Below are 24,648 nucleotides of genomic sequence, written 5' to 3'. Positions count from 1 at the left end.
GCTTAAGTAGGGGCCAGGTATGGGCGGAGCCCTACACACAATACAATACAGGTAAGGAAATGAAACTGAAACTAAACTCCCCTGCTTGTCACAGTCACAGGCACAATCAAACACAGAGAATACAGAGTGCCTGATGAATGGCATATTTCATCACACCTTGTTCCCTCAGTCTCTCTCTCTCTCCCTCCCTTGTTCCCTAAGTCTCTCTCTCTCTCTCTCTCTCCCTTGTTCCCTCAGTCTCTCTCTCTCTCCCTCCCTTGTTCCCTCAGTCTCTCTCTCCCTCCCTTGTTCCCTCAGTCTCTCTCTCTCTCCCTCCCTTGTTCCCTCAGTCTCTCGTTCTCTCTGCCTCACTCATCAGCATCATAACTTTCAACAGATTTTTAATTTGTAAATAAATTGCAGTGAAGAATCTCATTTTAAGCCAGAGTGAAATATTGGCTTAATATTCTATATTGTTTGGATTGACCATGGTTTTGCTTAAAAATATCCAGTAATTTGACTAATTTTTGCAATGTCTCTGTTGCTTTTTAAACAAGGGAACCATTTGTCAATGGGAATAGTCAATGGGCATGTCACCTTACCCAGGATATGCTGCTGGAAGGAAGGGGGAGATGCAGGCTCTCCTCTCCGCTGAGGGTTATCACAGGCCCAGATACTCACTGCAGGCACTGTCCCTGTCATAAGTTTGTCAGTTATCCATGAAACAAATTAAACCAGAAATTCTATCAAATTCTGTTTTAAGAACAGGACTCATAGTTGTTGTCATGTAGCAGATGGTGAGGCATCGGGAGCAGAGATGAGAGGGTAGGCCTGGGTGAGGAGAGGGTAAGCCCAGGGTGGTGTGGGCTCGGGCGAGGAGGGCAAGCTCGGGCGAGGTGGGCCCGAGTGAGGCGGCAGGCCAGGGTGAGGGGGGGCAGGTCCAGGTGAGGAGGGGATAGGCTCGGGTGAGGAGGTAGGCCTGGGGCAGAGTAGACCTGGGGGAGGGGGTCGGCCTGGGGTGGGGTAGACCTGGGTGAGCAGGTAGACCCGGGGTGGGGTAGGCTCGGGTGAGGGGGCAGGCCAGGGTGAGGAGGGGGTAGGCCTTGGGTGGGGTAGGCTCGGGTGAGCAGGTAGACCCGGGTGAGGGGGGGTAGGCCCAGGGTGGAGTAGGCCCGGGCGATGGGTAGGCCTGAAGGGTCACAGGAGCTCTGTGATGTGTAAATTCCCACCAACGCCACCAACCGCTATCAGTTTGCCATTCCGTCCCATGTCGATGGGCTGTACGGCCTTGATCAAGTAAATACCACCGACAGTCTGCAATTAAAAATAATAGTACAAGTCAGGAATGAGAAATCTTTGCTCAGGGGCAAGGTGGACAGGGGAGAACTGGGTATTAGAGTTAGAGCACCGACCTTTCACCTCAGACCTGGGCCTGGTTACACAACACTAAACTGAAGACCAACTGCAAACACTCAGAGGCATCAAGGACGGTGGGTGTGAGAAACATCACACAGGCACATTGAGTCACTCTCCTGAGGCTCTGATGGGACAGTGTAGAGGGAGCTTTACTCTATCTAACCCGTGCTGTACCTGCCCTGGGAGTGTTTGATGGGACAGTGTAGAGAGAGCTTTACTCTGTATCTAACCTGTGCTGTACCTGCCCTGGGAGTGTTTGATGAGACAGTGTAGAGGGAGCTTTACTCTGTATCTAACCCGTGCTATACCTGCCCTGGGAGTGTTTGATGGGACAGTGTAGAGGGAGCTTTACTCTGTATCTAACCCGTGCTGTACCTGCCCTGGGAGTGTTTGATGGGACAGTGTAGAGGGAGCTTTACTCTGTATCTAACCCGTGCTGTACCTGCCCTGGGAGTGTTTGATGGGGACAGTGTAGAGGGAGCTTTACCCTGTATCTAACCCGTGCTGTACCTGCCCTGGGAGTGTTTGATGGGAGTGTAGAGGGAGCTTTACCCTGTATCTAACCCGTGCTGTACCTGCCCTGGGAGTGTTTGATGGGACAGTGTAGAGGGAGCATTACTCTGTATCTCTTCTTCTTGTTAGACAGTCCCTCGGAATGGAAGATGACTTGCTTCCACATTAAAAATGAGTTCTCAGGTGACTGATGTTACGTCCGTGTAATAATAAGAAAAGGACTGCAGAGAACGGTACAACAGGTGTTTACTCAACGTGGTTCAAACTGCAACTGAAACAACAGATTACTACTCAGCGTTATATACAGGTGTGGTCACTGCCGGTACTACAGTATACATGAGCTGTAGAAAATAGTTCCCCCCTTAAAAAGGTATATACATTACAATTCCTCCCCTTTTAGATTAACAGTACCATCACACTCATTTAACAATTAAATATCAAACTAATTACAATTAACACTTTTAACATGCAACATTAGCTGAAAATAGTCTATTTATAAATTCAGTCTTTGGGGAGGCTTCCTGATCCTTTCTGGATAGCACCTTTCCCGAGTGTCTTGCTCTTGGTGCGGAGGCGATTCTGGTCCCCTGTCGTCGGTTGGTTCATCAGCTTCCGATGCTATTGTTTCTGAGGTAGATGCGACCTGTATGTCGGGTTCCTCCCCAGGTACGTATGGCCGAGACATGGGGTTGACTCGTTCCTGTGACTCTAGGATCTGGTCAGCATGGCGTCTCACAATGTTCTCCCCAACATCCACTGTGTACATTAGTGGCCCCTGCCGTGTGCATATCGTTCCTGGTTGCCATTTCTCTGTTCGGTAGTCGCGGGCCAAGACTGGTTGCCCTACATTGAAGCTCCTTGTCGGCTTCTCATTGATGTGCTGGAATTGCTTACTCTCAACATCTCTTCGTACATTTGGTCTGAGCAAATCCAGACAAGATCTCAACCTTCGGTTAAAGAACATCATGGCTGGGGCGTGGTTGGTGACTGCATGTGTCGCATTTCTGTAGGCTAACAGGAAATTGTCCACCTTATGCTGCAGTGGAATGTCGTCATCGCACATGGCCTTTACTGCTTTTTTAAAGGTTTGTACGAACCTCTCAGCCGATCCATTTGTGGCTGGATGATACGGGGCGGAAGTGTAATGCCTCACCCCATTCCTTTTCATAAATCTTCGAAACTCTTCGGACACAAACTGTGGTCCGTTATCAGAGCAAATCTGCTCTGGCAAGCCGTTCCTGGCAAAAATGGTCCGTAGGACTGCAATAGTTTTCTCCGTGGTTGTGGAGGACATTTTGATCACCTCAGGCCATTTCGAGTGCGCATCCACGGCTATTAAAAACATTGAATCCATGAATGGACCAGCAAAATCAATATGCACCCATTGCCATGGAGATGAGGGCCACTCCCATGGGTGTAGAGGGGCATGTGGTGGTGCATTTTGGACCTTCTGGCATCCTGAGCAGCTCTTTGTCAGGTCCTCGATTTGCTGATCGATCCCCGGCCGCCACACATAAGCCCTAGCAAGGCTTTTCATTTTCAGCCCTCCCAGATGACCTTCGTGAAGCTCATTGAGCACTCTCTCCCTTAACTTGGGTGGATTAATCTTAGTGAAGCGTTTCCCTCCAGATAGCGAGGCGAAAATATCTTGAATCCGCGGAAGCGGATATTGTACAGTGTGAAGGACTGGGTTCACTGTCACCTTAAAGTCCCCACAGATGCAAACCTTCTTTGGTTCCCCAGGTGTATTACTCAACGACCTTTTCATTACAGGAACGATGGGTGTAGCCCACTCGCTCCAGTCCACTTTGGACAGTACTCCTGAACGTTCCAAACCTTCCAGCTCTGCTTCGACGGCTGGGCGGATCGCATAAGGTACCGGTCTGGCCTTAAAAAACTTTGGGCTTGCATTTTCCTCTATTTTGATCGTCGCTGTTATGCCTTTTAGTGTTCTGAGTCCCTGCTGGAACACTTCTTGTGCGTCAGTTAGCATTTTTGACAGTCGTCCAGGTGTGACGTCGTCATCCTTTTTGGCATCTACAGTCAGTGCTTGTATGGAATGCCAATCTAGATCCTCACACCAGCATGCCTGGACTTAGATCATCGGGAGGCGGACTCATCCACCAAGTTTACTCACTGGCTTAAGTGTTTCGAAAAATTCCTGACCGCCTCCGCAGCAATCAAATCGGACGAGGACAAACTGGATGTCCTGACCTCCAAAGTGAACCACCGAGTGTACTCGGTCATCCAAGACGCGACCTCGTACGCGGACGCTATCAAGCTCCTCAAGGACCAGTACACGCGCCCAGTGAACGAAGTGTACGCCAGGCACCTGCTGGGGAGTCGTAAACAACAACCTGGGGAATACCTTCAGGCACTGTCTGTGCTTGGCCGGGCCTGTGGTTGTAAGGATGTAAAGGCCGCCGTGTACACAGAGGAACTTATCCGGGACGCTTTTGTAGCAGGCCACAGATCCAATTACACCCGACAGCGACTGTTGGAGCAGAGTGACCTCGACCTCAACAAGGCCTCTGAACTCGCACTATCACTGGATGCAGCCTACCGGGGCATGGATGCCTACTCCTCTGCACCGTGGACGCCGCGGGGAATGACAGCCTGGGACACGGTAGGACCGCCTCATAGCGCCGTGCCACCCCAGCCACACCCCAGCAACGGCCCAACTACCGCAGCAGTGTCCCAAGGCCAGACAGCAGTGCCCCAAGGCCAGAAATGCTACTTCTGTGGCCAGGCAAAACACCCCAGAGCGCGCTGCCCGGCAAAAAACGCGATCTGCTCGGGCTGCGGGAAGAAGGGACACTACGCTAACGTCTGCAGGGCCAAAGCCACCCCGAACCCCAGCAGCGCCGCGTGTGGGCCATGCGGGCCGCCATCTTGGGCCTCCCCGGCCATGTGCGAACCACCGGTACAGCAGCCATTTTGGACGCCTCCAGCCACATGGGGATCATGGACGCCGCCATCTTGGACGGCAGCCGGAACGCAGCAGGCCCCCAACACCGCCTCATCTGATACCCGCAGCGACACACCGACCCCTACGCTGGCATCCGTTACACTGGACCAAGCGAGACCGCACCAGCTGGCCAGCTCCACAATGGACATTAAGGTAAATGGCCACGATACAATCTGCCTTTTTGACTCTGGGAGCACGGAGAGCTTCATCCACCCCGACACGGTGCGGCGTTGCTCTCTCCCAGTCCTGCCTGCGCACCAGCGGATTTCTATGGCCTCCGAGTCCCAGTCGGCGGACATTGGCGGCTACTGCGTAGTGACACTCGTAGTAGACGGGACCGTGTACGATCATTTTAAACTTCTGGTCCTGCCCGACCTCTGCGCTGCCGTCCTGCTGGGGTTAGATTTTCAGTGCCACCTTAAAAGTGTTACGATGGCGTACGGTAGACCCCTACCCCCACTCACAGTCCGCAGCCAGCAGCTCCCAAATTGCCCGCCGCGCACCAGGTGCAACCTCTCCACACTCAGAGTCACCCCCCCCCCCAACTGTTTGCTAACCTCACCCCCGACTGTAAGCCCATCGCCACAAAGAGCAGGCGATACAGTGCCGGGGACAGGGTTTTCATTAAAACCGAAGTGGAGCGGCTCCTGAAGGAAGGGATTATTGAGGGCAGCACCAGCCCCTGGCGAGCCCAGGTTGTGGTCGTTAAGACCGGCGAGAAGCAGCGCCTGGTCATCGACTACAGCCAGACAATAAATCGCCACACCCTGCTGGACGCCTACCCACTCCCCCGCATAGCTGATATGGTCAACCAGATCGCGCAGTACCGCGTCTTCTCGACCATTGACCTGAAATCAGCGTACCACCAGCTCCCTATCCGCCCTGAGGACCGCCAGTATACTGCCTTTGAGGCAAACGGCCGCCTCTATCACTTCCTTAGGGTTCCCTTTGGCGTCACCAACGGGGTCTCCGTCTTTCAAAGGGAGATGGACCGGATGGTAGATCAAAATGTGTTGCAGGCCACTTTCCCATATCTGGACAATGTGACCATCTGCGGCCGTGACTTGCAGGACCATGACGCAAACCTCGAAAAATTCCTCCGCACCGCCCAACTCCTGAACCTGACATATAACAAGGAGAAGTGCATATTCCGCACAAACCGCCTCGCCATCCTTGGCTGTGTTGTGGAACACGGAGTCATCGGCCCCGACCCCGACCGGATGCGTCCCCTTATGGAACTCCCACTGCCCCACTGCCTCAAGGCCCTGAAGAGGTGCCTAGGGTTTTTCTCCTATTATGCCCAGTGGGTCCCCTACTATGCGGACAAGGCCCATCCGCTGATCAAGTCCACCTCTTTTCCCTTGACGGCAGAGGCCCGCTTAGCCTTCCACCGTATCAAGGAAGACATTGCCAAAGCCACCATGCACGCAGTGGACGAATCCATCCCTTTCCAGGTGGAAAGCGACGCGTCCGACTTTGCCCTGGCCGCTACCCTCAATCAGGCGGGGAGACCCGTGGCCTTCTTTTCACGAACCCTCCAAGGCCCGGAGACCAGACACTCCGCTGTTGAGAAGGAGGCCCAGGCGATTGTGGAGGCTGTGCGTCATTGGAGGCACTACCTGGCCGGAAAACGATTTACCCTGCTCACTGACCAACGTTCAGTTGCTTTCATGTTTAACAACAAGCAGAGGGGCAAAATCAAAAATGACAAGATCTTGAGGTGGAGAATCGAACTTTCCACCTACAATTACGAGATCTTGTACCGGCCCGGGAAGCTCAATGAACCCCCGGATGCGCTATCGCGTGGCACCTGCGCCAGCGCGCAGATCGATAGACTGCGGGCCCTCCACAATGACCTCTGCCACCCGGGGGTCACCAGGTTCTTCCACTTCATCAAGGCCCACAACCTGCCTTACTCTATTGAGGAGGTCAGGACCATGACCAGGAACTGCCAAGTCTGCGCTGAGTGCAAACCGCACTTTTATAGACCAGACAGGGCCCACCTGATAAAAGCCACTCGCCCCTTCGAGCGCCTGAGCGTTGATTTTAAAGGGCCTCTCCCCTCCTCCGACCGCAATGTGTACTTCCTCAATATTATTGATGAGTACTCCCGTTTCCCGTTCGCCATCCCCTGCCCGGACATGACCAGTGCCACGGTCATTAAATGTCTGAACAGCCTCTTCACCCTGTTCAGTTTCCCCAGCTATATCCATAGCGACCGGGACTCATCGTTTATGAGCGACGAACTCCGTCAGTACCTGCTAACTAGGGGTATTGCCACAAGCAGGACCAGCAGTTACAACCCCCGGGGGAACGGACAGGTGGAAAGAGAAAATGCGACAGTTTGGAAGGCCGCCCTGCTAGCCTTAAAGTCTAGGGGCCTTCCAACCTCCCGCTGGCAGGATGTGCTCCCCGATGCGCTCCACTCTATTCGGTCACTGCTCTGCACTGCCACTAACGCCACCCCTCATGAGAAAATGTTTGTCTTCCCAAGGAAGTCCACATCGGGGACATCGCTACCGCCATGGCTGACGTCCCCAGGGCCGGTCCTACTGAGAAGGCACGTGAGGACCCATAAAACGGACCCCCTGGTCGAGAGGGTCGACCTCCTCCACGCCAACCCCCAGTATGCTTACATTGCATACCCGGACGGGCGGGAGGACACAGTCTCCATAAGAGACCTTGCACCCTCGGGGGCCGCAGTAACCCACTACTCACTATCACCCCCCCCACGATCCGATATCCAGCCCCAGCAGACGGCAGGCCTGGGCCCAGCGACCCGCTCGACACCTACGAGGACGACACGCCTGTGCCACAGCCTACGCGGGACTCGACGCCGGAAGCTCCACTACCCCTGCCGTCGCCACGTCGATCACAGCGGCAGACAAGACCTCCGGAGAGACTCCAATACACTAACTTTTAATACACTTCACCCCGCCGGACTCAATTTTAAACAAGGGGTGAATGTGGTAAACCACTGTTTGTATTCCACTGTGTACATGCCTGGACATGCCTCGGCTGACTCCTCCCACAAGTCCTAGTATAAAGGTGACTGCTCCCCAGCCCCCTTTGTATTCTGGACCGGTCGACCACTCGAGGCAGACCTTCATTCTTTTGTTAATAAAAGCCTTTAGTTACTCTCTTAACTCTCAGTCTTTTATGAGTAATTGATAGCGCATCAAGCTGTATCTTCCGGATCCATTCACGTCCTAGTAGTGGTGGTCCTGCATCTGGCAATACATATAGGTCCATTTTTGGTGTTTCCTTGCCGTTATATATGACGTTCACCCTTATTTTTCCTTTGGGGTAGACTTTTTGCCCCGTGTACATCTTCAAGACAATCTTTGTATCTCTCAAGGGTATATGTGAGAATAGCCGCTTGTAGTCCCTTCGGGAGGACACAGTCCTGTGTCCAATTCCATTTTCACTTGGACTCCTGCTATCTTGAGCGTGACCCAGATAGTTTGGTGATCCTCCGTTTTGATCACATTATGTAGTTTCAGACAACCCAGCTCCTTGCTTCCGGAGTCTGTATCACTCTTCTGTTCGTCTGAACTACTCTCCGTCACCTTATGTACCTCCTTGTACTTCTCCTGTGGAGATTTCTTGCTGCTGGTTTTCTTTCTTGACCTGCAGACTCTTGCTATGTGTCCTACTTTTCCACACTGTCTGCACACTTTGTCCTTGAACCAGCAATCATTATGGTCGTGTGTTGTTCTGCCGCAGCGATAGCACTTCACTGTTCCATATGACATTTCATTTGTGCCATATTCTTGCGGTCTCCGTTGTATCTCTGCAGCGCCCCGTGCTGCTGCATCGTGTGATACTGCAATGCTGAAAGCCTTGTCCAGCGTAAGATCCTTTTCTGATAGAAGCCGTTTCTGGGTTCCTTCACTTTGAAGCCCACACACAAACTTGTCCCTTAAAGTATCTGCTAGTCCCGTTCCAAACTGGCAGTGTTTCGATAGCTTGCGCAGTTCCGTTAAATACTCAGCATTACTTTCATCTTTATGCTGGTTCCTTTTGTGAAACTTAAATCTTTCTGCTATCAGCAGCGGTGTGGGGTTTAAGTGCTCCTGTAGGATTGACACTATGTTTTCAAAATCCTTTTCTTCTGGCTTCTCTGGGGTTACTAGGTTTCGTAGTAAGCCATACGTTTTTGCACCCATTGAATTCAACAATACCGGCGCTTTGTCATCTGGCACTTCATTCGCCTTGCAGTATACTTCTATGCGTTCGACATATGTCGTCCAATCTTTGACTTCATTGTCGAACGCTGTGATACTGCCACTCTTCAGCATTTTTGGGTGTGGTTAGACTGGCTTAAAATGGCGTCTCCCGCGCTTTCCTTTCTTCCCCGCTGCGGCTTAAAATGGCGTCTCCCGCGCTGCTGCCAACGCTGCTCTCGGCGGTCCTCGTGGCAAATGGCGACGCCCTGTGGGTTTCGTGCGCTGCTCCTGCGCTGCTGCCAACGCCGCTCTCTACGGTCCTCGTGTCAATGGCAGCGCCTCGCGTTTTCCTGCGCGCCTCTCTCCCCCGTTGACGCTGCTCGGCCCTTGAACACCGGCTGCGCTCTGCTCTCTCTCGCCTCTCTCCCGTTGACGCTGCTCGGCCCTTGACCACCGGCTGCACCCTGTGCGCTCTGCCCTCTCTCTCTCCCCCGTCGACGTTGCTCGGTCTTTTTCTATGCCGCTTGATCGGGCTCTAGCCCGTCGCTGTCCAGGAAGGGTCTGCGCAGTACCTGTTGCCAGCCCGTTTCGCTGGACCATCGTGACTGGAAAGCCAAGCCTGGCTCTCGACAGCCTCCCCTGTGATGCTCAAATCTCCGCTGGATGACTAGGCGGTTGCCCGTGGTTGACGCCCGTGCTTCTGGACTCGACCTTCTTCCACTGTTCTCCAGGAGTGAATCCCTGGGAGGTGATGCAGAGTTGCAGGTAGGTTCTAACTTGCTCGTCGCCACTGTTACATCCGTGTAATAATAAGAAAAGGACTGCAGAGAACGGTACAACAGGTGTTTACTCAACGTGGTTCAAACTGCAACTGAAACAACAGATTACTACTCAGCGTTATATACAGGTGTGGTCACTGCCGGTACTACAGCATACATGAGCTGTCGAAAGTAGTTCCCCCCTTAAAGGTACATACATTACAACTGATGAGTCCAATGCGGGACCTAGAGTCTCTGTCACAGGTGGGGCAGACGGTGGTTGAAGGGGCGGGTGAGTGGGGTGCCTGGGTTGACGTGCGCTCCTTCCGCTGTTTGCGCTTGGCTTCTGCTTGCTCCTGGCGAAGAGACTCGAGGTATTCGGCGCCTTCCCGGATGCTTCTCCTCCACTTTGTGCGGTCTTGGGCCAGGGATTCCCAGGTGTTGGTGGGGATGTTGCACTTTTTCAAGGAGGCTTTGAGGGTCTCCTTGAAACATTTCCTCTACCCACCTGGGGCTCTCTTGCCGTGTCAGAGCTCTGAGTAGAGCACTTGTTTTGGGAGTCTTGTATCGGGCATGCAGACGATGTGACCCATCCATCGGAGCTGATCGAGCGTGGTCAAAGCTTCGATGCTGGGGATGTTGGCCTGAGCGAGAACACGGACGTTGGTGTGCCTATCCTGCCAATGGATTTGCAGGATCTTGCGGAGGCAGCGTTGGTGGTACCTCGCCAGTGCTTTGAGGTGCCTGCTGCACATGGTCCATGTCTCTGAGGCATACAGGAGGGCGGGTATTACTACTGCTCTGTAGACCATGAGCTTGGTGCCGGGTTTGAGGTCCTGGTCTTCAAACACTCTCTTCCTCAGGCGACCGAAGGCTGCACTGGCACACTGAAGGCGGTGTTGGACTTCGTCATCGACGTCTGCCCTTGTTGACAGTAGACTCCCGAGGTATGGAAAGTGGTCCACGTTGTCCAAGGCCTCGTCATGGATTTTGATAATCGGGGGGCAGTACTGTGTAGCGGGGGCAGGTTGTCTTACGGATGTTTAGTGTAAGGCCCATGCTCTCGTACGCTTCGGTGAAGGTGTTAACGATGGTTTGGAGTTCAACATCCGAGTGTGCGCTGACGCAAACGTCGTCTGCAGACTGTAATTCGACGAGAGCACGGGAGTGTAGAGTGTAGATGACAGTGTAGAGGGAGCTTTACTCTGTATCTAACCCGTGCTGTACCTGTCGTGTTTGATGGGACAGTGTAGAGGGAGCTTTACTCTTAGCCAAATATTTTGAATTTTTTCCAATTCAAATTGAAAAAGAATCCCAATGACTGAACTCCCAGGAGAAGAGAGATCCGACAAGATGCCAATTACTAGCTGTAGGGTGTGGAACTTTGTGGTTTAGTAGCTCTGTCCTGACCAGATAACAGTGGAGAACCACATACCCAACAAGGCTTCTATTCATTCCTGTCTGGTACACTGCGGGTAAAAGGGAGCGATTGACTCCTGTCTGGTACTGTACGGCCCGTGTGTGTCTCAGTGTCAGCTCCTGTACACGTACAGTACACAGCGGGTAAAAGGGAACAATTCACTCCCGTCTGGTACTGTACGGCCCGTGTGTGTCTCAGTGTCAGCTCCTGTACACGTACAGCACACACAGCGGGTAAAAGGGAGTGATTCACTCCCGTCTGGTACAGTATGGCCCGTGTGTCTCTCTCAATTGGATAGCTTTTTCAAAGAGCTAGCAGAGGCACGATAGGCCGAATGGCCTCCTTCTGTGGTGTATGATTCTGTGATTTGATGATATCCAGTTCATATAACAAAGGGGTCCGTGTTACACTCCTCCAGGTTACGCAGTTGTACGTCTACATATTGTGTAGCGAGAGCAGGCTGGTGGTGAGGGCAGTCTGTTTACGGGGGAGACCAGTGATTGAGAGGTCACAGAGAGTAGAAGGCTAACCTCCTTCCGAGAGCAGGGGCTTAGCTGGGTGGGGACAGGGGGGATGGGGAGTGCAACGTTCTGGTCTTTATACGATTAAAATTCAGTGTCTGTGGAACTGTACCCCAGTGAGAGTCAGTGTCTGTGGAACTGTACCCCAGTGAGAGTCAGTGTCTGTGGAACTGTACCCCAGTGAGAGTCAGTGTCTGGAACTGTACCCCAGTGAGAGTCAGTGTCTGTGAAACTGTACCCCAGTGAGAGTCAGTGTCTGTGGAACTGTACCCCAGTGAGAGTCAGTGTCTGTGGAACTGTACCCCAGTGAGAGTCAGCGTCTGTGGAACTGTACCCCAGTGAGAGTCAGTGTCTGTGGAACTGTGCCCCAGTGAGAGTCAGTGTCTGTGGAACTGTACCCCAGTGAGAGTCAGTGTCTGTGGAACTGTACCCCAGTGAGAGTTTGTGGTTCCAGATGGGGGAAGGAAATTGTCAACTAAATAAATGATGGGAAATTCATCTTCCGGTCTGTATTGCGGTTGTTTGTCAGACAATGAGGCATTAATCTTTCTCACTGGAACTAATGAGTCTGTCACTTAAACAGATGGCAGTTAATTAGCCCAACTATACACACGGTAAATCAGGCAAACACAGCACACATGATCGTTTCAAATTGTTTCGTTAGTCAAATACACTGAGCTTAACTCATGGGTCCGACACAGCCTGACACACACCGACACACTCTCCGACTCACACCCCGACACTCCCTCGACACATGCCCCCGACACACTCCCCCCGACACAGAGCGACACACTCCCCGACAGAGCGACACACGCCCCCCGACACACCCCCCCGACAGAGCGACACACTCCCCCCGACACAGAGCGACACACTCCCCGACACACTCCCCCCGACACAGAGCGACACACTCCCCCCGACAGAGCTACACACGCCCGACACACTCCCCCCGACACAGAGCGACACACTCCCCGACAGAGCGACACACGCCCCCCGACACACTCCCTCCGACAGAGCGACACACTCCCCCCGACACACACCCCCGACACAGAGCGACACACTCCCCCCGACACAGAGCGACACACCCCCCCCGACACAGAGCGACACACTCCCCCGACACAGAGCGACACACTCCCCCGACACAGAGCGACACACTCCCCCCGACACAGAGCGACACACTCACTGACACACGCCCCTCGACACACTCCCCCCGACACAGAGCGACACACGCCCCCCGACACACTCCCCCCAACACAGAGCGACACACGCCCCCGACACAGAGCGACACACTCCCCCCGACACACTCCTTTTCCAAACTGGTTTGCCCTGAACACAGTTCGGTCGGTAGCACCAGACGCACTGCAGGCCTAACCGGGGGTCCTTAGAGGAACCACTGCAGGCTGCTACCTAAAGGGTACATTTCTAAAAACGGCTTCCATGAATGTGGAGCCAGCTGGAGCAAGAGAACTGGGTAAGGACGGCAGGTTTCCTTCTCTAAAAGGACATGAGTGAACCAGTTGGGTTCGGATCACAGTCAGACAGCTTCATGGTCACTTTTACAGATTACAGATTTTCATTTACAGGTTTTTAAAACTGAATTTAGATTCCCAAACTACCATGGTGATATTTGAACTCACGTTCTTTGGATTATTATGTGGTTTTGTTACTGGAGTAAAAAGCCAGACCCACCTGATCCCAAGGAGCAGCTTCCCCCAGTAGTGTCAGTACAGGTAGACTATCCTTTATCCGAAAACCTCGGGACCAGCCGAGTTTCGGATAAAGGAGAATTTCGGATTTCGGAAGGTGGGTCGGCGGGGGGTCGTGCGCACAACTTACGCTGACGCTCAGCGTAAGTCAGTCGGGGTCGGCGGGGGTCGGGGCCGGCGGGGTACGCGGGGGGGGTCGGCAGTTGTCGGGGCTGGCGGGGTCGTCGGCGGTTGTCGGGGCTGGCGGGGTCCGCGGGGGGGTCGGCGGTTGTCGGGGCTGGCGAGGTCGGCAGTTGTCGGGGCTGGCGGGGTCGGCGCTGGCGGGGTCGGCGGTTGTCGGGGCCGGCGGGGGGGTCGGCGGTTGTCGGGGGGGGGGGGTCATGCGCACGACTTACCCTTTATCCGAACTTCCGCAACCGGAACCCTCTAAAAACCGAAGGTTTTTTCGTTCAGCGTAAGTCGTACGCACGACTTACGCTGAACGAAAAAACCTTCGGTTTTTAGAGGGTTTCGGTTTTCGGAAGTCCGGATAAAGGGTAGTCTACCTGTACTCATGCCGGCTCCCACCCCTAATATTCAAATTACCCCACTCGTGGGATTTGGGGCAGAGTCACAGACTGTCGGAGGGGCAGTACTGAGAGAGCACTGCACAGTCGGAGGGGCAGTACTGAGGGAGTGCTGCACTGTCATAGAAACAGAGAAGATAGGAGCAGGAGTAGGCCATTCAGCCCCTCGAGCCTGCTCCGCCATTCAATGCAATCATGGCTGATCATCCAAATTCAGTATCCTGTCCCTGCTTTCTCTCCATATCCCTTGATCCTTTTAGCCTTAAGAAATATATCTAACTCCTTCTTGAATATATTTAATGTATTGGCCTCTACTGCCTTCTGTGGTAGAGAATAACACAGGTTCACCACTCTCTGGGTGAAGAAATTCCTCCTCATTTCTGTCCTAAATGGCTTACCCCTTATCCTTAGACTGTGACCCCTGGTTCTGGACTCCCCGACCATCGGGAACATCCTTCCTGCATCTAGTCTGTCCAGTCCTGTCAGAATTTTATAAGTTTCAATGAGATCCCCTCTCATTCTTCTAAACTCCAGCGAGTACAAGCCCAATCGACCCAATCTCTCCTCATACATCATTCCTGCCAGCCCAGGTATCAGCCTGGTGAATCTTCGCTGAACTCCTTCCATGGCAAGAACATCCTTCTTCAGATAAGGCGACCAAAACTGCACACAATACTCCAGATGTGGTCTCACCAAGGCCCGGTACAACTGCAGCAAGACATCCTTGTTCCTGTACTCAAACCCTCTCGCTATGAAGGCCAACATGCCATTTGCCTTCTTAACCGCCTGCTGCACCTGCATGCTTACCTTCAGCGACTGGTGCACAAGGACACCCAGGTCTCGTTGCACTTCCCCTTCTCCCAATCTATTGCCATTCAGATAATAATCTGCCTTCCTGTTTTTGCCACCAAAGTGGATAACCTCACATTTATCCACGTTATATTGCATCTGCCATGCTTCTGCCCAATCACCCAACCTGTCCAAATCATCCTGGAGTTTCTCGGCATCCTTCTCACAGCACACACGCTCACCCAGCTTTGAGTCGGCTGCAAATTTGGAGATATTACATCTAGTTCCCTTGTCTAGATCATTAATATATATTGTGACTAGCTGGGGCCCAAGGACCGATCCCTGCGGTACCCCACTAGTCACTGCCTGCCACTCGGAAAAAGACCCCTTTATTCCAACTCTTTGCTTTCTGTCTGCCAACCAGTTCTCTATCCAAGTCAATACCTTGCCCCCAATCCCATGTGCCTTAAGTTTACACGCTAATCTCTTATGTGGGACCTTATCAAAAGCCTTCTGAAAGTCCAAATACACCACATCCACTGGTTCTCCCTTATCTATTTCACCAGTTACATCCTCAAAAAATTCCAGTAGATTAGTCAAGCACGATTTACCTTTTGTAAATCCATATTGACTTTGTCCGATCCTGTCACTGTTTTCCAAGTGCTCTGCTATTACATCTTTTATAATGGACTCTAGCATTTTCCCCACTACTGATGTCAGGCTTACGGGTCTGTAATTCCCCGTTTTCTCTCTACCACCTTTTTTGAACAGTGGGGTAACATTAGCTACCCTCCAATCCATGAGTACTGTTCCAGATTCCATCGAATGCTGGAAGATGATCAGCAAAGCATCAACTATTTCTAGGGCCACTTTCTTAAGTACCCTAGGATGTAGATTATCAGGCCCTGGGGATTTATCGGCCTTCAATCCCATCAATTTCCCTAACACCATTTCCCTACAAGTACTGATTTCTTTCAGTTCCTCCCTTTCATCAGACCCTATGTTCCCCGGCATCTCTGGGAGGTTATTTGTGTCCTCCTTTGTGAAGACAGAACCAAAATATGTATTTAATTGGTCTGCCATTTCTTTGTTCCCCATTATAAATTCCCCTGATTCTGACTGCAAGGGATCTACGCTTGACTTCACCAATCTTTTTCTCTTCACATATCTATAAAAGCTTTTACAGTCAGTTTTTATGTTCCCTGCAAGCTTACTCTCATATTCTATTTTCCCTTTCTTAATTAATCCCTTTGTCCTCCTTTGTTGAATCCTAAACTGCTCCCAAACCTCAGGTTTACTGCTTTTTCTGGCCAATTTATATGTCCTCTCCTTGGATCTTATGCTATCCCTAATTTCCCTTGTTAGCCACGGTTGTGTCATCTTTTTTGTTTTATTTTTATGCCAAACTGGGATGAACAAATTCTGTAGTTCATCCATACGGTCTTTGAATGTTTGCCATTGCCTATCCACCGTCAACCCTTTGAGTGACATTCCCCAATCAATCCTACCCAACTCGCGCCTCAGACCATCGTAGTTTCCTTTATTTAAATTTAGGACCCTAGTCTCTGAGTCGACTACTTCATTCTCCATCTTAATGAAGAATTCGATCATATTATGAACGCTCCGACCCAAGGGGCCTCGTACAACAAGATTGCTAATTAATCCTTTCTCATTACATAATACCCAGTGTAAGATGGCCTGATCTCTGGTTGGTTCCTCGACATATTGGTCCAGGAAACCATCCCTTAAACACTCCAGGAATTCCTCCTCCACAGTATTGTTACTAATTTAGTTAGCCCAATCTATATGTAGATTAAAGTCACCCATGATGACTGCTGTGCCCTTATTGCACGCTTCTCTAATTTCCCTTTTAATGCCGTCCCCAACCTCCGCATTACTGTTTGGAGGTCTATATACCACTCCCACTAACGTTTTCTGCCTCTTGGTATTTCTCAGTTCTACCCATACAGATTCCACATCATCAGAGCTAATATCCTTCCTTACAATTGTGTTAATCCCTTCTTTAACCAGCAATGCTACCCAACCTCCCTTTCCTTTTTGCCTATCTTTCCTGAATATTGAATACCCCTGGATGTTGAGTTCCCAGCCTTGGCCACCCTGGAGCCATGTTTCTGTAATCCCAATCAAATCATATTCGTTTACCTCTATTTGCGCAGCTAATTCATCCACCTCATTACGAATGCTCCTCGCATTAAGACACAAAGCCTTCAGGCTTGTTTTTTTAACGCTCTTACACCTATTAGAATTATTATTTACTGTGGCCATGTTTGATTTAAACCGTTGATTTCTCTGACTGCCACTTTTGTTTTTCTCCTTCCTATCTTTTGCTTTTATCCTTGTTTCCCTTTCCTCTGTCTCCCTGCTCAGGTTCCCAACCCCCTGCCATTTTAGTTTAAACCCGCCCCCAGAGCACTAGCAAACACTCCCCCTAGGACATCGGTCCCAGCCCTGCCCAGGTGCAAACCGTCCGGTTTGAACTGGTCCCACCTCCCCCAGAACCGGTTCCAATGTCCCAGGAATTTGAATCCCTCCCCCTGGCACCATTCCTCTAGCCACGTATTCATCTGAAATATCCTTCTATTTCTACTCTGACTAGCACGTGGCACTGGTAGCAATCCTGAGATTACTACCTTTGAGGTCCTATTTTTAAATTTACCTCCTAACTCCCTATATTCCGCTTTTAGGACCTCATCCCGCTTTTTACCTATATCGTTGGTACCTATATGTACCACGACAACTGGCTGTTCACCCTCCCCTTCCAAGATGTTCTGCAGCCGCTCTGAGACATCCTTGACCCTTGCACCAGGGAGGCAACACACCATCCTGGAGTCTCATTTGTGGCCGCAGAAACGCCTATCTATTCCCCTTACAATTGAATCCCCTATTACTATAGCTCTCCCCCTCTTTTTCCTCCCATCCTGTGCAGCAGAGCCACCCCTGGTGCCAGGAAGTTGGCTGCTGCTGCCTTCCTCTGGTAAGCCATCCCCCCCAACAGTACTCAAAGTGGTGTATCTGTTTGAGAGGGGGATGTCCACAGGGGACCCCTGCACTACCTGCCTGTGCCTAGTACTCTGTCTGTTGGTCACCCATTCCCTTTCTGCCTGTCCAACCTTTGCCTGCGGTGTGACCAACTGATCAAACGTGCTATTCACAACCTCCTCAGCCTCGCGAATGGTCCAGTATGAATCCAATCGCAGCTCCAGCGCCGCAATGCGGTCTGCCAGTAGCTGCAGCTGGACACACTTCCTGCACACATAGTTGTCAGGGACACAGGAAGTGTCCCTGAGTTCCCACATAGCGCAGGAGGAGCATACAACGGGGCCGGGCTGTCCTGCCATGACTTACCCTTTAATTAATTGCAATTAAATTAAATCAAATCAATCCCACCAATTACACTATCGTTAAATAGTATATTTAAGGGCCCTGGTTTATAAACAGTCCCCGCTACACCACAGAGACTTTAGAAACTATAAACCACAGAGTTAAAGTTTATAAAGAGAGAAATACTCACCAACCAATCACTTACCTGCTTTCCCTCTGAGATTATGATTGGTAAACTCTAAGGCCTACCTGAGCCTCTGAGGCCTTTTTATAGTCGCCGCTCCGCGATTCCCGCCGAGATTTCACCTGCTGACGCTCCGAGGCCTACCTGGTCTCTGGAGCCTTTTTATAGTCGCCGCTCCGCGATTCCCGCCGAGATTTCGCCCGCTGACGCTGAGGCCTACCTGAGTCTCTGGGGCCTTTTGTACTGCCACCACTCCGCGATTCCTGCCGAGATTTCGCCCGCTGACGCTTTGAGGCCTACCTGGTCTCTTGGAGCCTTTTGTACTGCCGCCGCTCCGCGATTTCCGCCGAGATTTCGCCCGCTGATGCTCCGAGGCCTACCTGGTCTCTTGGAGCCTTTTGTACTGCCGCCGCTCAGCGATTTCCACCGAGATTTCGCCCGCTGACGCTCTCTGTCGGAGGGGCAGTACTGAGGGAGCACCCCACTGTCGGAGGGGCAGTACTGAGAGAGTGCTGCACTGTCAGAGGGGCAGTACTGAGGAGGAGACCAGAACTTGCGGCTATAAATGTAAGATAGTCACTAATAAATCTAATAGGGAATTCAGGAGAAACTTGTTTACCCAGAGAGTGGTTAGAATGTGGAACTCGCTACCACAAGGAGTCATTGAGGTGAATAGCAAAGATGCCTTTTAGGGGAAGCTAGATAAACACGAGGGAGAAAGGAATAGAAGATGATGATGATAGGTTGAGATGAAGAGGGGTGGGAGGCGGCTCGTGTGGAGCATAAACACCGACATGGACCTGTGTCTGTGCTGTAAATTCTATGTAATTTCATGTAATTCACTAAGCGTGAAACATTTTGAAATCTTTCAGAGAGACCTGATCTGATTTCTTTCAATCACACTGAATAAATGAGATGTTTGTAAGGCCTGGGAGTTCGGAGGGCAGAGGCTCTCATTCCCCAGGAAATGTGGCTACAGTCCAGGCCTTTGACCCTCGACCTTACCCCTTTTCTGCAGTTTCCCTCAGGGTGAAAGCACCGCGGATCCAGCGCGTGTCACATAACGTCAGTGGACTTCAGCCCCGCACTGTGTGTGTTTACTATCAACTGCTGATTTGGAGTGGGTGTTTTAGGACTCTGCCTCACCCTCGTCACATCAGGTCACTTACTGCGGAGCAGATGTGCTCAGTCAGGGAAAATGGGAAAGGACAGACTGCCAGAGACAGATCTCGGGATAGAATCTCACAAAAGTCACGGGATTCAGATAGTAAATAAGTTGTCTTTTTGCCTCCCAAACCCGCGACCTCTACCACCTAGAAGGACAAGGGCAGCAGGCGCATGGGAACACCACCACCTCCAAGTTCCCCTCTGAAGTCACACACCATCCTGACTTGGAAATATATCGGCCGATCCTTCATCGTCGCTGGGTCAAAATCCTGGAACTCCCTCCCTAACAGCACTGTGGGAGTACCTTCACCACACGGACTGCAGCGGTTCAAGGCGGCGGCTCACCACCACCTTCTCCAGGGCAACTAGAGATTCACAATAAATGCCGGCATTTCCAGCGTTGCCCACATCCTGTCATTTAAAAAAAAAAATTGGGCTCACCATGGGAATACCAAGCAAACTAACTTCAACAGTCACTGAAATAATCTGCCCAGGGTGAAACTGAGCCCCACAGACAGAGCAAGGTCTGGTGTTCGAGTCCTGGGCTGTGCGAAGCAGTCTGGGTGCTCCGACTTCCCTTAGCTCCCTGGGCTAGCGAGCGGCTTGCTGCTGCCTACTCCTGCTAGGTCCCAATGCAGCTGCCAGGCGTCCACAGGATCAGGCTGAGCTGCGCTGCCCTCCATGGCCAAATATCCCAGGCCTTCATTGCAGAGACTGGAGAAGCTGAGATTTTTCTCCTTGGAGCAGAGAAGGTTAAGGGGAGATTTGATAGAGGCGTTCAAAATCATGAAATGTTTTGATGGAATAAATAAAGAGAAAATGTTTCCAGTGGCAGGAGGGTCAGTAACCAGAGGACACAGATTTAAGGTGATTGGCAAACGAACCAGAGGGGACATGAGAATTTTTTTACACAGCGAGTGGTTGTGATCTGGAACGCGCTGCCTGAAAGGGCGGTGGGAGCAGATTCAATAGTAACTTTCAAAAGGGAATTGGAGAAATAGTTGGAAAGGAAAACATTTGCAGGGCTCTGGGGAAAGGAGGGGGAGTGGGACTAATGGATATTTCTTTCAAAGAGCCGGCACAGGCATGATGGGCTGAATGGCCTCCTGTGCTGTATCATTCTGTGATTCTAGCTTTAAACCTACTGAATGGACACTTTGTCGAGCCGCTCAAATGGAGCTAGTGCCCATGGAACTGTAACCCAGGAGGGGTCAGCGCCACGGGGTGTAGGGGAGGGCAGTCTGGGCCATTTCTCGCCCTAAAAGTACTTTTTTCCTTCCTCTCTCCTGGAATGGGCAGCATTGTGTGAATAGCTAAGGGACAGACGGAGATGATGAGTCAGAGAGTTAGGAGAGGGAGAGAGGAGATGAAGAGAGGCCAGAGACAGAGAGAGAGAGGCCAGAACCCTGTGTAACCGAAGCCACCGTTGCCTGTGTACAGATTTCCATGTCAATGTGACCCAGCAGTGACCTTGTGATCACAAAGGCTGTCACACTCGATCCGCGATGCCCATTCAATACCTGGAAGCTGAGCCGAGCAGGTAAAGCTGCCAATTCCATTCAGGCCCTTGCATTATTAATAAATCACAATGAGCAACTGGAGCAAGAGGCAAGGATAATGCCGAGACCTCGTGGGTCACTGGAGGTGGACATTCACCTGCTTCAGTTTAGGATTCGAACGCTAATTTCTCCTATTTTATCGTTTAACTCTTTAAGGGCCAGCACACGGCCAACAACAACAACAATTTGCATTTATATAGCACCTTTAACATAGCAAAACGTCCCAAGGCGCTGCACAGGAGCATCATCAGACAAAATTTGACGCCGAGCCACATAAGGAGATATTAGGACAGTTGGTCAAAGCTTGTTCAAAGGGATAGGTTTTAAGGAGGAGAGAGGTAGAGAGGCGGAGAGATTTAGGGAGGGAATTCCAGAGTTTAGGGCCCCGGCAGCTGAAGGCACGGCCACCAATGGTGGGGCGATGGAAATCGGGGATGCTCAAGAGGCCAGAATTGGAGGAACGCGCTGATCTCGGAAGATTACATGGCCTTTTAATCTGCGTTGTTCTAATGAAAAAAGCCCCAACCTTTTCAATCTATCGCCGTATCTGTATTTCCTCACGGGCTCACTGAGCATGCTGGCGAAACGGACAGTTTCTGTGGTGCAATGTCTCTGTATTTCTATGATTAATGCTCCCTAATATTCCAGCATATCCAAGGGATCAGAAATTTCCCAGCACCTCGGAGCAAGATCTGGGTACAGTCAGCTAAATGTAACAATAATTTCTGGTTAATCAAAGTCCCACTGCTCTCAGCTATCTTCCCCTATTCACAACTCAAAGAACCACCTCTGTCCTTTATTTCCATCCATCCTCAAATATTTATAGTCTTGTCTTGCGTCAGAGCTGGGATTGCAGGCAGCAAGTGCCACCAGAGATCAAACAGCTTTAGAATGGGCCGAGCTTTGCACAGCAAACAGCGCCAGTCACTGTTCAAACACCAGACAGAGGCCCTGCATCACCAGCCAAAGCAGGCACGTAAAGGGATAAAGGTTGGGAAGGGAACGGAATTACAAGCAGAGCTCTTAACGTCACACCCCTCCATCACAAGCTCATCCACTTCATTCAGTCACAATCTTCAGGGAGAAATGAGCAACGAGCCAGATACTGAAAGCCAACGTATCACCATGCAAACCCAACATCAACAACAACTGCTCCACATCACCAGCAGAACGTCCTCCGACAATCCCTCACTTCAGCTTTCTCATTAACCTTTGCATGACCAATCAAATAGGTTCACTTCATTTTCTCTCACTGGGGTACAGTTCCACAGGCACTGACTCTCACTGGGGTACAGTTCCACAGGCACTGACTCTCACTGGGGTACAGTTCCACAGACACTGACTCTCACTGGGGTACAGTTCCACAGACACTGACTCTCACTGGGGTACAGTTCCACAGACACTGACTCTCACTGGGGTACAGTTCCACAGGCACTGACTCTCACTGGGGTACAGTTCCACAGGCACTGACTCTCACTGGGGTACAGTTCCACAGACACTGACTCTCACTGGGGTACAGTTCCACAGACACTGACTCTCACTGGGGTACAGTTCCACAGACACTGACTCTCACTGGGGTACAGTTCCACAGGCACTGACTCTCACTGGGGTACAGTTCCACAGACACTGACTCTCACTGGGGTACAGTTCCACAACACTGACTCTCACTGGGGTACAGTTCCACAGACACTGACTCTCACTGGGGTACAGTTCCACAGACACTGACTCTCACTGGGGTACAGTACCACAGACACTGACTCTCACTGGGGTACAGTTCCACAGGCACTGACTCTCACTGGGGTACAGTTCCACAGACTCTGACTCTCACTGGGGTACAGTTCCACAGACACTGACTCTCACTGGGGTACAGTTCCACAGACACTGACTCTCACTGGGGTACAGTTCCACAGACACTGACTCTCACTGGGGTACAGTTCCACAGACACTGACTCTCACTGGGGTACAGTTCCACAGGCACTGACTCTCACTGGGGGACAGTTCCACAGACACTGACTCTCACTGGGGTACAGTTCCACAGACACTGACTCTCACTGGGGTACAGTTCCACAGACACTGACTCTCACTGGGGTACAGTTCCACAGACACTGACTCTCACTGGGGTACAGTTCCACAGACACTGACTCTCACTGGGGTACAGTTCCACAGACACTGACTCTCACTGGGGTACAGTTCCACAGACACTGACTCTCACTGGGGTACAGTTCCACAGACACTGACTCTCACTGGGGTACAGTTCCACAGACACTGACTCTCACTGGGGTACAGTTCCGCAGACACTGACTCTCACTGGGGTACAGTTCCGCAGACACTGACTCTCACTGGGGTACAGTTCCGCAGACACTGACTCTCACTGGGGTACAGTTCCACAGACACTGACTCTCACTGGGGTACAGTTCCGCAGACACTGACTCTCACTGGGGTACAGTTCCGCAGACACTGACTCTCACTGGGGTACAGTTCCACAGACACTGACTCTCACTGGGGTACAGTTCCACAGACACTGACTCTCACTGGGGTACAGTTCCACAGACACTGACTCTCACTGGGGTACAGTTCCACAGACACTGACTCTCACTGGGGTACAGTTGCACAGGCACTGACTCTCACTGGGGTACAGTTGCACAGACACTGACTCTCACTGGGGTACAGTTGCACAGACACTGACTCTCACTGGGGTACAGTTCCACAGACACTGACTCTCACTGGGGTACAGTTCCGCAGACACTGACTCTCACTGGGGTACAGTTCCACAGACACTGACTCTCACTGGGGTACAGTTCCACAGACACTGACTCTCACTGGGGTACAGTTCCACAGACACTGACTCTCACTGGGGTACAGTTCCACAGACACTGACTCTCACTGGGGTACAGTTGCACAGACACTGACTCTCACTGGGGTACAGTTCCACAGAGACTGACTCTCACTGGGGTACAGTTCCACAGAGACTGACTCTCACTGGGGTACAGTTCCACAGACACTGACTCTCACTGGGGTACAGTTCCACAGGCACTGACTCTTACTGGGGTACAGTTCCACAGACACTGACTCTCACTGGGGTACAGTTCCACAGGCACTGACTCTCACTGGGGTACAGTTCCACAGGCACTGACTCTCACTGGGGTGCAGTTCCCTGGATACCAGCTGTCCTCTGGTGCTTCACCCCACTTGCCAATTGATATACCTATCAATTCATCCAATGAAAAGCGACGAGTTAAGTTAGTAACTATAGGTTTTTATTGGCTAAATAACAGAGCCCACCCTCGTGGGTGATCGGGTCCAACAAGGAGGAATACCAGCCAGTCGACCACCTTTATACCTGGGCAAGCAGGCGGAGTCATGGGCGGAGTCAGCTGTGGTCAGCCCAGGTATAACAGCGTGACAAGAGGTGACCTTGTGTAGTGATACAACAGTGTAAACAGTGATAACCATAGTGTAACGATATAAACAGTGATAACCATAGTGTAACGATAGTGAACGATAAAAGTGGTTTACCACACCAATCATCATGTGAGAGTCTGGGAATTCGGGGCTAGACTTTGTGCCCATTAACAACAATCTTCAGGAAACTAT

General features: G+C 51.5%; 1 pseudogene across 1 annotated transcript in view; it reads right to left on the bottom strand.

Moving 5' to 3' along the window:
• Positions 1-1,141: 1,141 nt before the first annotated feature.
• Positions 1,142-24,648, bottom strand: part of LOC147102991 (uncharacterized) — a 115,115-nt pseudogene continuing 91,608 nt past the window's right edge. The window contains exon 9 of the transcript XR_015073171.1: positions 1,142-1,293. The product of XR_015073171.1 is annotated as an uncharacterized LOC147102991 (transcript). The remainder of the gene's footprint in view (positions 1,294-24,648) is intronic.

Source organism: Somniosus microcephalus, chromosome 21 (genome assembly GCF_052327205.1).
Source record: "Somniosus microcephalus isolate GS21.2 chromosome 21, FLI_Smic_1.0, whole genome shotgun sequence".
Classification (NCBI taxonomy): domain Eukaryota; kingdom Metazoa; phylum Chordata; class Chondrichthyes; order Squaliformes; family Somniosidae; genus Somniosus; species Somniosus microcephalus.
Note: the sequence above shows the minus strand (reverse complement) of the source record. Positions and strands in the feature narration are given on the sequence as shown.